General features: G+C 43.9%; 1 long non-coding RNA gene across 1 annotated transcript in view; it reads left to right on the top strand.

Moving 5' to 3' along the window:
• Window positions 1–13,382, top strand: part of LOC138796797 (uncharacterized) — an 88,384-nt gene extending 75,002 nt beyond the window's left edge. Inside the window, exons 3-4 of the long non-coding RNA XR_011363822.1 lie at window positions 10,809–10,911; window positions 12,379–13,382. This is a non-coding gene — a long non-coding RNA (uncharacterized lncRNA). The remainder of the gene's footprint in view (window positions 1–10,808; window positions 10,912–12,378) is intronic.
• Window positions 13,383–14,700: the final 1,318 nt, after the last annotated feature.

Here is a 14,700-nt window from a genome sequence, read left to right as displayed (position 1 = left end):
ACTGAGCTATAAGCGCATAAAGTGAGACAGGTCAGATTTTGAAAAATGAGCCTGGTCATTAAGGCCAAAACAGGCTGCGGAGGCAAGGGGTTAAGCCGCATCCTAAGTCTAATTGGCAACCCCAAACTAGAATAATGTACAAACAGTCAAACACTAGTCAGTGTACTAAGGGGAGGCCAGGCTGCTAAAAAACGTTGCTTATTTTAGGCTCAAAATAACGGACGTCATTTTAAACGGAGCTGAAAAAATGTTGTGTAAACATAGCCTATTACTGCTTCACTTGCACTTTGTCTTGAAAAAGACCAGAAAAAGACTTGGATTATTCTTTAATTTTGGATGCTGTTGGACTTTTGCCGTTCTTGAATGCTGGCATCATTGTCACAGCACAAACCCTTTTAAATCCATATAAGACTGCAGAGGAAAAGGATTTAGGGTTAGTGGTTTCTGACAGCCTTAAAATGAGTCACCAGGGAAACCAGGTGGTAGGAAAAGCAAATCGTATGCTGGGGTGTATATCTAGAGGTGTAACCAGTAGGAAGAGGGAGATTGTGATCCCGCTGTATAGAGCTCTAGTGAGGCCACATCTGGAATACTGTGTCCAGTTCTAGAGATCTCACCTACAAAAGGTATTGATTAAATAGAACCGGTCCAAACACGGCCTACAAAAATGGTGGACATGATCAAAACCTTTATATATGTTAAAAGACTAAATAAGGATGAGGAAGGAAATGTTTTCAGAAAAAAACAACTCAAAAACAAGGGGACTAGTGATGAGCGATCATGCTCGTCCGAGTATTAGGGTACTCGATGGTACTCGTTACTCGGACGAGCATCTAGCGATACTCGAGAAACTCTCATCATCTGTTTCCTGTACGTTTGGGCGCTATTTCTCAGCCAATAAACATGCAGGAGACTCTTTGGTACATCCTGCGATCATGTGGGACCAATACATGTCGATAGCAGCGATTGGTTGGCCAGATCAGATGACCCTGCCATATAAAACGCGCAGCCGGCAGTACTCACTTCAGACACATGCTGTGAGAGATTAGGGACAGAGCTGCTGCTTCTCAGGGAGAGCGTCAGTGTAGGATTTAGCGTTCCAGTAGGCAGGGAATACTAGCAATACAAACAAACAGCCTTTTTCGCTTCAGAGCTTCAAATCGTTTTTTAATAGTATTACTACAGACTGCTGGCTGGGACTTGCAGTGCTGCTACCACGATTTCAGCAGCAGACTGTGGTGATTGGCTGCTGGCAGAAAGGGGACATTAGGTGTTGCATACAGACCCCTAAGAAGTGCTCAGTGTACTCTTTTTTGATTTTGGGGCTGGTGGTCCTGCTGTACTACATTGGATTGCTGGGATTTGTAGTACACCTGCATAGAACTTCACTGCTCATTGGACGGGGGTATCACAGCGTGTATCTAGGTCAAGCCACTAGAAGATTGTACCGTACAGCCCCCCTAAACTAGTGGGTACTACACTGTATTGCTGGGATTTGTAGTACACCTTTATAAAACATCACTGCTCATTGGACGGGGGTATCACAGCTTGCATCTATGTCCAGCCACTACCAGATTGTACCATACAGCCCCACAAAACCAGTGGGCACTACAAGTATTTTTCCTTATTTCTGTATTTCATACGCAAGGCCTATCTAAGTTTCATACTGTGCAGTGTCCATAAAATGGTGAACCCCAGGGGTAAGGGTCAAGGTTGAGGGCGTGGGGTTCCAAGTGATGCCATTGCCGGAGGCCGTGGTTCAGGGCAGGGTGACACAGCAGCACCTGTTGAGGAGGTAGCAGTGGCACACCGCAGACGTCAACTCCCTAGCATCTTTGCCCAACTTACGGGGTCTCATGGTAGACCGATATTGAAACCGCAGCAGTGTGAACAGGTGATCACGTGGATAGCGGATAATGTTTACAGTAATTTATCCACCACCCAGTCTTCCACGCAGTCCAGCCACACTACCCAAGGGAGTGGAACCCTTGCTCCATTAGCTCAGCCTCCTTCCCCACAGCCTGGCCCCTCCAGGGAAAGAAGGGATTCAGATCCACCACCATGCTCCCAGGAACTCTTTTCTGGACCCTTCCCTGAGTCAGAGCAACCGGAGCAGTCGATCTGTCCTGATGCCCAAACTATGCAGGTAACGCAGTCAGTGGGTGATGAGAGTGGGGACTTGCAAGTGAGGTTGGAAGAGGTGTATGATGGTAACGATGAGACCCGGTCGTCAGACAGTGAGGTTGTTGTCATGGATGTAACTCAAAGTGAGGAGGAGAGTGAGGAAATAGAAGAAGAGCTGGTGGATGAGGACGAGGTGACTGACCCGAGCTGGGAGGATAAGCCTAGTGAAGACCGTGCTTCTGAGGGGGAGGCAAGTTCACGCACAGGACTGGTTGGAAGAGGAAGAGGGGTGGGCAGAGGGAGAAGCAGGGGCAGAGCGAGTAGATCAGCAACTGTTTCACGGAGTCAAACTCCCGTGGCCAGGGCTAGATGTTCCCAAGTCTGGAGGTTTTTTAAAGAAAGTGCGGATGACCGACGGAATGTAGTGTGCAACGTGTGCCATGCCAGGATCAGCAGGGGAGCCACCACTACCAGCCTAACCACTACCAGCATGCGCAGGCATATGAGTGCTAAACACCCCACTCAGTGGAACCAAGGCCATTCAGTGACTGCAAGTCGCACACCTGCTCCTTCCCCTGTGTCACATGCTGGCTCTGTCTGTCCCCCCGCCCAGGCCCCAGGCACGAGGGCCTCCCGCCCTACATGCACCCCTCCACCTCCACTATGCTCCACACCCTCCAGCAAGGTTTCCAAGGGCAGCGTTCAACTGTCCCTGCAGCAGACCTTTGAACGGAAGTGCAAATACACTGCCACTCACCCGCATGCACAAGCCCTAAATGTGCACATAGGCAAACTGCTGAGCTTAGAGATGCTGCCCTATCGGCTGGTAGAGACAGAGGCTTTTGGAACCTCATGGCAGTGGCTGTCCCTCGGTACTCTGTCCCCAGCCGCCACTACTTTTCACGGTGTGCCGTCCCAGCGATACACCGGCATGTGTCGGATAACATCATCCGTGCCATGACCAATGCGAACAGTGACAAGGTCCACCTAACCACGGACACGTGGAAAAGTGCTGGCGTGCAGGGGCACTATATCTTCCTGACGGCACATTGGGTCAACTTGGTGGAGGCTGGGACAGAGCCTGACCCTGGTTCCAGTCATGTGCTGCCCAAACCGAGGATTGCGTGGCCTACCTCTGTCGTGGTCTCTCATGAGTTGTACACCTCTTTCTCCTCCTCTTCTTCCTCCTCCTCCTCTATTTCCCTCCACGACCACGTCGCCTCCATTTTGTAGCATCATCAGTGCGGTGGGTAAACGCCAACAGACGGTGTTGAAACTGCTGAGCTTAAGCACACGGCCTAGGAGCTGTTGCAGGGCATCACGGTGCAGTCAGTTTTTTGGCTTGTGCCACAGAGCCTCAAACCAGGCATGGTTGTGTGTGAAACCTGGTGGCGGCCCTGCAACTCGGCAGCCTCACACATGTACTGTACCATGCCTGGCCCATGTGTTCAACCTAGTGGTGCAACGGTTCCTTAAGACCTACCCCAATTTGGCTGACTTGCTCACCAAGGTGTGGCGCATCTGTGCGCATTTCCGCAAGTCAACCACGGATGCTGCCACCCTTAGGGCAGTGCAAAGGCGCTTGCAACTGCCGGCTCACAGACTGCTGTGCAACGTGCCCACGAGGTGGAATTCCACCTGTCAGATGGTAGCCAGGGTTTACAAGCAACGCAGAGCCATTTGGAATGCCAGATGTCAACCTCTGTGCGAAGCGGTAGTTAGGTCATTCAGCTACCTCAAATCTACAATGAGGAGTGGACGTGGATGTCCGCTATCTGTCAGGTACTGGGCCCCTTTGAGGAGTCAACACAGATGGTCAGCAGCGAAGCCGCCATCATCAGCATCACCATCCCGCTGCTGTGTCTGCTTAAATCCTATCTGCTCAGCCTGAAGTCTGACACTTTGCCTTCGTCTCAGGAGATGGGTGAAGAACAGCAGCTGCTAGATAGCCCTGGCCTGCCTTGTCCCTGACGTCAGTTTCTCAACACGGAGTAGAGCATGAGGAGGATGAAGAAGAGGAGGAAGAGCAGCAGAATGCCGCTGCCACTGAAGAGGGTACCCATGCTCAGTCCTTAGTTGTTGAGCGTGTATGGCCTGAAGAGGAGGAGGAGGAGAAAATTGAGGCTAGTGAGGAGAGGGAGTTGCGTGTTGGGACCCTGGCACACATGGCTGACTTTATGTTAGGCTGTCTTTCCCGTGACCCTCGGGTTAAAATTTTTTTTTTGACAACACAGATTACTGGGTGTTCACCCTCCTGGACCTTCGGTACGAACAGAACTTTTCCACTCTCATTCCTGCCGAGGAACGCAGTATGAGAGTGAATCAATATCAACAGTCCTTGGTGCAGAAGCTGAAAATGTACTTCCCATCTGACACCACTAGCGCCTTAACTGGCATCCATGTTGGCTACTTCTGGGCCTTAACTGGCATCCATGTTGACTACTGCTGGGCCTTTACTGGCATCCATGTTGACTACTGCTGTGCCTGCCCTTGCCTCCATGTTGGCTACTGCTGGGCCTTAACTGGCATCCATGTTGACTACTGCTGACTACTGCTGTGCCTGCCCTTGCCTCCATGTTGGCTACTGCTGGGCCTTAACTGGCATCCATGTTGACTACTGCTGGTCCTTTACTGGCATCCATGTTGACTACTGCTGTGCCTGCCCTTGCTTTCATGTTGGCTTCTGCTGGGCCTTAACTGGCATCCATGTTGACTACTGCTGTGCCTGCCCTTGCCTCCATGTTGGCTACTGCTGGGCCTTAACTGGCATCCATGTTGACTACTGCTGGTCCTTCACTGGCATCCATGTTGGCTACTGCTGCTCCCGGGAGTTCTCTGTGTGCTCAATGCCATGCAGTGTCTGGCCTAATTTTGGGGAGGCTCACTTGCTTCCTCACTCACTTTTAATGGTTCTCTGAGTGCTCAATGCTATGCTGTGTCTGGCCTAATTTTTGGGAGGCTCACTTGCTTCCTCACTCACTTTTAATGGTTATCTGTGTGCTCAATGCCATGCTCTGTCTGGTATAATTTTTGGAAGGCTCACTGGCTACCGCTTCTACCTTGTTCACTCTGTCCTTACCGCCATGCTGTGTCAGGCTAAATTTTGGGGTGTTTCCCCGTATGCTACCTCTGTTTTAATGGTTCCCTGTGTTCTCACTGCCATGCTGTGTCAGGCTGAGTTTTTGGGTGGTCCCTATGCCTACCTCTGTTTTAACCAGGCTGTTGCACAGAATTAGGCATAATGGTGCCATTAGGCAGCCTCAGAGGCATGCATACATGCTGCCCCTGCTGTTTCCTGTGTATTTCCGTTGTGTTTCCATCAATTTCTGAGGTTGACAGGTTTTCACACGACCTTCCCTCTACCGAACTTGAGTCTCCTGCAAAAATACTCGAGTCTCCCATTTTCATTGGGGTTCATTTCTCGAAACGAGCACTCGAGTATCGGGAAATACTCATCTCGAGTAACAAGCACCCGAGCATTTTAGTACTCGCTCATCACTAAAGGGGACACAATCAGAGGTTAGTTCGGGGAAAGACCAGAAAAATGTGAAATGAACAATGTGAAAAAATACTACTTTACTGAAAGAGTAGTAGATGCTTGGAACAAACTTCCAGCAGATGTGGTTGGTAAATCTACAATAACTGAATGTAAACCTGCCTAGGATAAACATATATCTATCCTAAGATAATAAAAAGGGAAATACTAAAAAGGCAGACTAGATGGACCAAGTGGTCTTTTTCTGCCGACAATTTTCTTTGCTTTTATGATTCTTTAAAGTTTCAATCTGTTTTCTGTCAGATCACAATATTACTTTTACAGCATTTCTCAGGTCTGTGGCTACAAAGGTTCATTTATTTTATGATTATTTAAAATCACATTGCGTGCAAGCAGGAGCGATCTATAGTTACTGTACATGTATCCCACAGGGACAAAGATTTCCTTGTTGCTTCCATGCAGACTGTCAACAGTTTAGAGACTGTTTAACTGTTTAAGTCTAGAGCTTGCCTTTCCTTGAAAACTATAGACCACCATGTCTTACAATGTATAATTTACCAAGGGGCTCCTGGGCGCCCACAGGGACATAAAGTTCTGTTGTTCGATAGTTGCAGACTATATTTTTCTAGTCTTTCTAGTAATTTCATATGAGACATGACTCGTGATGAGCGAGTACTAAAATGTTTGGGGTCTCGTTACTCGAGACAAATATTTCCAGATACTCATGTGCTCATTTCGAGTAAAAAACCTCATTGAAGTCAATTGGAAACTCAAGTATTTTTGCAGGGGACCCAAGTTTGGTAGCGGGAAGGTCGTGTGAAAACCTGTCAACCTCAGAAAATGATGAAAACACCACGGAAATGGACAGGAAACAGCAGGGGCAGCATGTATGGATGCCTCTGAGGCTGCCTAATTGCACCATTATGCCAAATTCTGGGCAACAGCTGTGGGATACAATCTGTGGCTGGCTGCACCTATACACACTCTGTTACACCCCCTTTACACTGAACAAGCAGTATTGAACTTAGATATGCCTTGCGTAAGAAATACAGAAAATATACTAGTGGTCCCACTAGTTTTTAGGGGGCTGTGGGATACAATCTGTTGGTGGCTGCACCTATATACACTCTTTGACACCCCCTTTACACTGTGGAAGCAGTAGTGAACTTAGATATGCCTTGCGTAAGAAATGCAGAAATCAGAAAATATAGTAGAGGTCCCAATAAAATAGTACCGAGCACTTCTTAGGGGTGTGTATGCAACACCTAATGTCCCCTTTCTGCCAGCAGCCGATCACCACAGTGTGCTGCTGAAATCGTGGTAGCTGCACTGCAAGTCCCAGCCATCACTCTGTAGTAATACAATTTAAAAACGATTTGAAGCACTTACAAGTGCTGTTTTGTTGTTTCGCTAGTATTCCCTGCCTACTGGAAGGCTAATTCCCTCCCTAACGCTCTCCCTGACCAGCAGCAGCTCTGTCCCTAATCTCTTCCAGCATACGTCTGAAGCGAGCTCTACCGGGTGAGATTTTTATATGGCAGTGTCATCTGATTTGGCCAACCAATCGCTGCTATCGACATGTATGGGTCCCAAGTGATCGCAGGATGTACCAAAGAGTGTCCTGCATGTTTATTGGCTGAGAAATAGGGCCCAAACTTACAAGAAACGGTTGATGAGGATTTTCTCGAGTATCCCGAGTTTCTCATCAGAGTAACCAGTACCATCGAGTACCCTAATGCTCGAACGAGTACCGAGCTCGTTTGAGCATGCTCGCTCTTCACTAGAGATGACACATTGCAAGATTTCCAGACTACTCGGCTATCTTTATTAGGCATGGTTTAATACAATATCCGAAGAGTCACATATTTATATACAAAAGGACACTAAAATAGTTAAAAAAAATAAGACAAATAATGTTAATGCAGAATCATCAATATAAGGAGGGGAGTATACAACTAGAGTAGGAAATACCTACAGCAGTCTACAGCATACATTCTGTATGCAGAAAGCCTCCACAAGTTGCGGTTATTGTAATGCGTTATGATACCACAAGCTGGGAAGGCAGCTCAGTGCTGGCTCCTTTTCAGCCATAGACCCTTTAGTAGTTGCCATTGGCCATCATATGTACTGATTCATGAAATGTAAATGTTAAAGTGAAACCATAGTATGCCAATTACTATTCATTAGCTATATTACAAGAATCACTGGGGATGGAGTCTCCCCCAGGATAAGGGATTTGAAGCTGAGAAAGTGGATTTGTTGAATATGATATTTCTTTAAATGGTTTAGACTATCTACATAAAAAATAACCATATTGTAGAAACTACATGGATATGGATGTGGATCCTTAATGAATGAACTTCATGGTTAACCTAATTCCGCCTTGCATATTTCCATAAGGCTGGGTCTATCTTTGTAATGTTTACAGCTGCACGCACAGATAAGCATCCTGGCATGACCTCAATGCAATCTGTAATCTCTGTAAAATGCACAAGCATGAATGCATCAAAGTCTGCTAATTGGTGCTGTAAGGTATAGCAGCCACATGTCAGCTCTTTGCTGTATATACACTACTTTTTATATATAGCTATCCAGCTGTACAATATTACACAGCAGATCAGATACGATCTTACGAATTTAGGATTATGTAGATGAGATACAAAACGTGCTGTGCATAGTAAAAACCTCTCAGAATGAACCATTCAAAATCCTCTTAAAGTAAGCAAATATACTGAAAATCCTGTAGTATATGGTGGGACTTAAAACCAACCACATGAAATCTGGTGTAAATAATGGGGTGAGTTTCAAAGAGATGGTCTTATGGTAGCGCCATTTATATGTTGAATGTCAGTCCTTTTTTTTCTGCACTAGAGATGAGCAAATGAACTCGGAACAAATTAAATTAATTTAGAATTTTTAAAAATATGTGGATTTTTCTGAATCTTATTTATTTATTTATTTTTTATTTGCTTTGGACAATTCTGTACAAGAGCAAAGACTCCTGTGCCTTGTGAGTAGCAGAGATATATTGTGTAGGGTCCAAAGCCTAGTCCATAATTACCTTCTAGTGGTAAACCAGACAGATGAGCGAGCACTAAAATACTTGAATACTTCTACTCGAGTATCTTTCAATATTCGAGTGTTCAAAGTAATGAGCCCCAGTGAAATTAATGGGACATGAGATTCCAGTATTTACAAGGTGCCGCCTGCTCAGTAGAACGTAGGGTATCTGGTTAATCTGAAAGTGTCAGCTTGGCCCTCGGGGGTTAAATTAACCCCTGGGGGCCAGACTGTGCTCTGTTGGTGGAGAGGGGAATTCAGAAATTATATTTACTGCTCTGTCTTTCCATCTGTCGTCACTATTGCCACTTAGCCAATTAGCGGCTGAGGCAAGACATCGCCATTGATTGGCTGACGTTACCAGCGTCTGCTCAGCCAATCAGCAGCTGTGGCCCTGCCTAAGCCACTTATTGGCTGAGTTGCAATAGTGAAGACAGTAGGAAGACTGCTCTGCTGAGTATGGTCCCCACCCCTTTGTGGTTTAAAGTGTAGTTGTCACAACTGGACCTTCCGGATCAGCAGATAATGCTTTATTGTCTGATTTCTATCCAGGGAGAACAGACTTTCCGGATTAGCAGATCTACTCTCTGCAGATTGTGACATGTACACTTTATTAAGGTGTTGGAATTGCATTTGCTACTCAAGCGAATACTATACTCAATAGAGCATGCTTGCTCTTCTCTAGTAAGTGTTAATGTTGTATGTGTTCACTCACATTTGCTGGTCTGGGCACTCAATAAGTGATAGCTGACCACGAGGCCTACAATATATGCCTCCTGCGTAACACATAATTACCATAGTGGCCTAGTGTAGAGCATCACACAAAGTAAGTAGAGGAGAAGGGAACCTGCAGCCCTCCAGCTGTTGCAAAACTACAATTCCCATCATGCCTGGACAGCCAAAGCTGCACCTGAAGAGCTGAAAGCTGTACCTGACAGTTCTGATGGCAGTCATAATCTTAATAGTCTCCAAATAATTGACATGAAACATATTTTTTATATCTGCTAGAAGAAAAGCATAGATAAGTTCATGACATTTGTATGGCTAAAATGTATAATAAAACCTTAACATTTGACAGAATTATATAACGTTGTAATAAATAGCCTTTTTGGAAGCATATAAAATGCACTTATTTGACATATGACAGTCTTCCCTTATAAATGATCAAAGTTGGATTTTATGAGCCTGGCTTGTATAACAAATACTGCATTTTAAATATAGAACTCCCAGCATTGCATGTAAAAGAACACTAAAAAATGTAAATTGATTCATTTCATAGCGGCATATAAAAGCTCTTACTGGAAATAGCTGCCCTGGGTCATTACAATATAAAATCACAATTTTCTGCTCAAACTGCTGCTTCTCGGATGAAGTTCATCTCTGGTGATGCTTGTGAAATATATTTATCCATCACTTTGAGTTTTAAAAATAAATATCATAATATATTTTATTGTTTGAAGTCCTCTAAGATGTTTATGACAAGATGATTAATGCAGAATTTATGGCCACTTGGAAAACCACATATCTGTCTCCAGAGAACAGCCCATAGCATAATACTTCTATTTATTAAATAAACTAAGCCCGATAGTTCCTTTTGATTAAAGCCTTTCTCCATTTAAGCCTTGAAAACATAAGTGTTTGCCTGTAGTTAACCCCAATATTCCTGGACAGAGGTCCTATAAGCTCAGTTATATGGACATAAGTATATGGGAGTATGGAAATATGCAGACTAAAGTGCAGCTTGTATTGCATTATTGCATGAAGTGTACATTTTCTAGATCTTTTCCTCATCTGGGTAAATTTAGGTACAGAATTCATTCACATGTCCGTATTTTTTGTCCGTAATTGTGAATCCATAATAAAAAAAAATATCCAGACAAAGGCTACATTCATGCGTTTAGTAGTTTTTCAGGACCACTTATGATGTCTGCAATAGTCTGCAATCTTCGTCTGCAATGTGCAAAAAAGTTCTTAAATTGTCCCTGTTGTTATAACTTTCAATACCAAAATTAACAGTAGATGTGGTATAAAGCAAGTTTGCAAATTACATTCATTATTTTAGTTTATTTTTTAAGTTATCATGGAGAACACAGCACTTCCTGTTTTCTGACTTTTTTTTCGCCCACAGAGTCTAAACAAAGGAAGTCCAGTTTTTCCCAGGTCATCGGTACACTCAAGGAGAAGGCAGACATGTGATTGATGGACATATTGAGCCGTGACTCTCTGTACAGGTCAGACTTCATGTGTTTAGTCTCTTTTCTTGCAACCAGCACAAGACTAAAAAGTTATATATATTACAAACTTTATATAACTTTATATAGCTTTATATAACAAATACTGCTAATTTAAATTTTGAAAGTTATAACGGCAATGACACTTTAATGCTTCCGTAATCTGTATTTTTTACGGTTTTTGATACAATAGGCCAAAATGACAGAATTCTATGGGACATTCCATGCTGCATTTATAATCCATACAAGAGCTTGTTAGTAATTTTTTGCCCTAAATTTGTCTTTAATTGCGGTTTCACAATTCCAGACAAACTTAGAGAACGTGTGAATGTAACCTAAAAGAGAGAGTACACAGACACAGTGGCAAAACCAATCATACAGCTCAGATACTGTACCTACATCCATACTGATACAGTCACAAAAACTGGGCAACACTGTTGAGGGGGCTGGTAGAGACAAACATTAGGTGAGTAAAAAAGATACATAAATATGTTTAAAGGGGTTGGCCACTTTATAGTAAAATAGGTCAGTGTATAGTAATAGTAACTGTTCTCACTGTATATACTGACAACAGCTCCCTGTGTACCTCATAGAGCTAAAATCAGACTCCCTTTCTCCAGGCTGGGCTGCCCTGTTTTGTTTTGTTTCTGTCCATAAAATGGCTGACATGGAGAAGCATGTGACCATGCCCTGTCCCCTGTTTCCTCCATAGACATATACAGGCTCAGTGGTGGACACTGGGGGGCGGGGCATGGTCACATGCTCCTCCATGTCGGCCATCTTATGGACCAAAACACCACAGAGCAGGGCAGCCCAGCCTGGAGGAGGGGAGTCTGATTTTAGCTGTATGAGGTACACAGGGAGCTGCTGTCAGTAAGTAATGTGAGTACAGTTACTAATAGTGTACACTGAGCAATTTTACTATAAAGTGGCCAACCCCTTTAATGTAGCTGCTGTCACCATGCTGTAGCCTGGAGGGAAAAAAATCTATTTTCTGTTTTGGTTGAGTCCTCATGGGGTCTAAACGGCTGTAAAATTAGTTGTAGCATGCCAAATTTGATGTAGATTTGTGCTTGAGAAAGGTCTCGTGAAGAGACAGAAACGTTGCATGGATTTTTCTACTAATATGGAATAAAAACACTTTTGGATTTTTTCACTATATGGTTGTGCTGCAGAATTCTTGGAGTATTTACGGGGAGACGTGGATTCGGTCTCCAGCTGCAGGCACCCTATTCAATACTCTGAACAGAGTGCACTCCATTGTGGTAGTTATATATATATATATATATATATATATATATATATATATATATATATATATATATATTCAGAGTGACTGGAGGTAAAAAAAAAAAAAAAAGCTTAAAGGAGAGAAAAGTAAAAAAAAATATATGTACTGATGTAACATAGTTATAGTGCTTGAAAAGCACTATATTGTAATCCGTATTCTTCTTCTTCTTCTTCCAGCTATTTTTCTGCACGTAATACAGCCCGAACCGCTTTACACACAGACTCCGTTCAAACTGCGTTTCGAAGCCAATTGTACAAAAAAATACCTGCGCTGCCTATCAGAACCCTGGGAAAGTAAAACTAAAACTAAAAATAAAAATAAAATAAAAGTCAAAAGTAAAGCTGCGTACTAGGAGATTCGGCAATCTGCATGCCGTGGATAAAACAATATGTAATTATAAATAGTTATCCTTTCCGCGCTATATTAGTATGGTTACAAGAAATAAATATAGTGGCAATACATTGTATTATTCAAGACGCCAAACTGACCTGTTGTTGAATATGAGCAGTGGTCGTTCACGTGGAGATGGTGAAACTGATCGGTGCTGTATCCAAATGAGGGTCCTATGCGTGTGTTGTCTCCGACATCCACATCGGGGTCCAATTGTTTAGAAGAAAGAGTTGATAGAGAACACTAGATTCTACTTGTCCCGTATAGAGCAGAAATAAGAAGATTGTTGTATAGCAGATGGCGCGCTCCGGCCGGTAGCGTGCACACTCTGTCTATGGTAGGATTCAGTCACTGATTGACTGCGTGACGTCACAGCAGTTGCAACGGATCCTGTTGAGGTCCAGAAGGCTACTGCACTTCTACGCGTTTCAAGAGTCACGGCTCTCTTTGTCAAGAAGGGATACAGTCTTCAGTGCTACTCCTTAAATAGGTAAGTTCTTATTGCTCTATAGAAACGCAAACAGTTCTATTTCGGAATTTAATCCATTAGGCTGTATTGTATCAAAATTAAGATGTGTTCACTTTCTTTTTTTGACATCTGATGTATATAATTTCCACCCCGCCAGTTGTTTGTCACTTTTTCTATTCCACCAAATGTTGTTCCATCTATTTTATTGTTATGCTTCTCCTTATAATGTCGAGAGAGTGGATGATCAGTATTGCCTTTCTTGATGTTATAGAGATGTTCCCCTATTCTAGTTTTTAAGGCTCTTTTTGTACGTCCTATGTACATTTTATTGCAGGGACACCGTAGATAATAAATGATCCCCCTTGTGTGACATGTTATGTGTCCCTTTATTTTAATTATATGTGTTTTATCCGTATTGTGATCTGTTTGTTGGCTAGCATTAATTTTTATTTGTCTACAAGCTCGACATTGTTTACAAGGAAAAAAGCCATTGCGTTTCGAAGCCCTCGGCGGTGTGTGGTGTGCTATCTATTTTTCGTTTCGATCAGATTTGTCGTTTTTAAGAAATTTACGTTTAAAGCCCCCAAAATTTCCCATAGAAAATAATGGCCCATTGCAAATAATGGCCACACTCTAAACGCTAACAGCCAATCACAGCACATATGCAAATAGCTGAGATATAGCAGCCAATAGGAACTCTACGGTCTCGTCAGGCAATGTCTCACACCATCCACAGTCACATGTCCACTATTGGCCAATAGAAGATGTAATACATGGAAGGTCCTTAAGGATTTTGTCTCACTGACATGAGTAAGGTTGTCATGGTAACCGAGCAATGACCCTTACCATTATAAGTACCCAGATCGCTCTTAAAGGGACCCAAGTAGCTCTTAAAGGGACGGGAGCCATGTCGCTCTTAAAGGGACCCAAGTCGTTTTTAAAAGGGACCCAAGTCATTCTTAAAGGGACCCAAGTCGCTCTTAAAGGGACGGGACCCAATTCGCTCTTAAAGGGATCCAAGTCGCTCTTAAAGGGACGGGACCCAAGTTGCTCTTAAACGGATGGGACGCATGTTGCTCTTAAAGGGACCCAAGTCACTCCAAAAGGTATGGGACCCATGTCGCTCTTTAAGAGACCAATGTCGCTAGAGCGACCTGGGTCCCTTTAAGAGCGACCCGGGTCCTTTTAAGAGCGACCTGGGTCCCTTTATGAGCGACCTAGGTCCCTTTAAGAGCGACCTGGGTCCTTTTAAGAGGGAAATATGTCCCTTAAAGAGCGACCTGGATCCCTTTAAAAGCGACCTGGGTCCCTTTAAGAGCGACCTAGGCCCCTTTAAGAGCGACCTGGGTCCCTTTAAGAGTGAAATATGTCAGTTTAAGAGCAAAATAGGTCCTTTTAAGAGCGAACAGGGTCCCTTTAAGAGAGAAATGGGTCCCTTTAAGAGCGAAATTGGTCCCTTTAAAAGCGAAATTGGTCCCTTTAAGAGTGACCTAGGTCCCTTTAAGAGCGACCTGGGTCCCTTTAAGAGCGATCTTGGTCCCTTTAGGAGCGATCTGGGTCCATTTTAGAGCGATCTGGGTCCCTTTAAAAGCTAAATGGGTCCTTTTAAGCGTGAAATTGGTCCCTTTAAGAGTGAAAT

Source organism: Dendropsophus ebraccatus, chromosome 7 (assembly GCF_027789765.1).
Source record: "Dendropsophus ebraccatus isolate aDenEbr1 chromosome 7, aDenEbr1.pat, whole genome shotgun sequence".
Lineage (NCBI taxonomy): Eukaryota > Metazoa > Chordata > Amphibia > Anura > Hylidae > Dendropsophus > Dendropsophus ebraccatus.
Note: the sequence above shows the minus strand (reverse complement) of the source record. Positions and strands in the feature narration are given on the sequence as shown.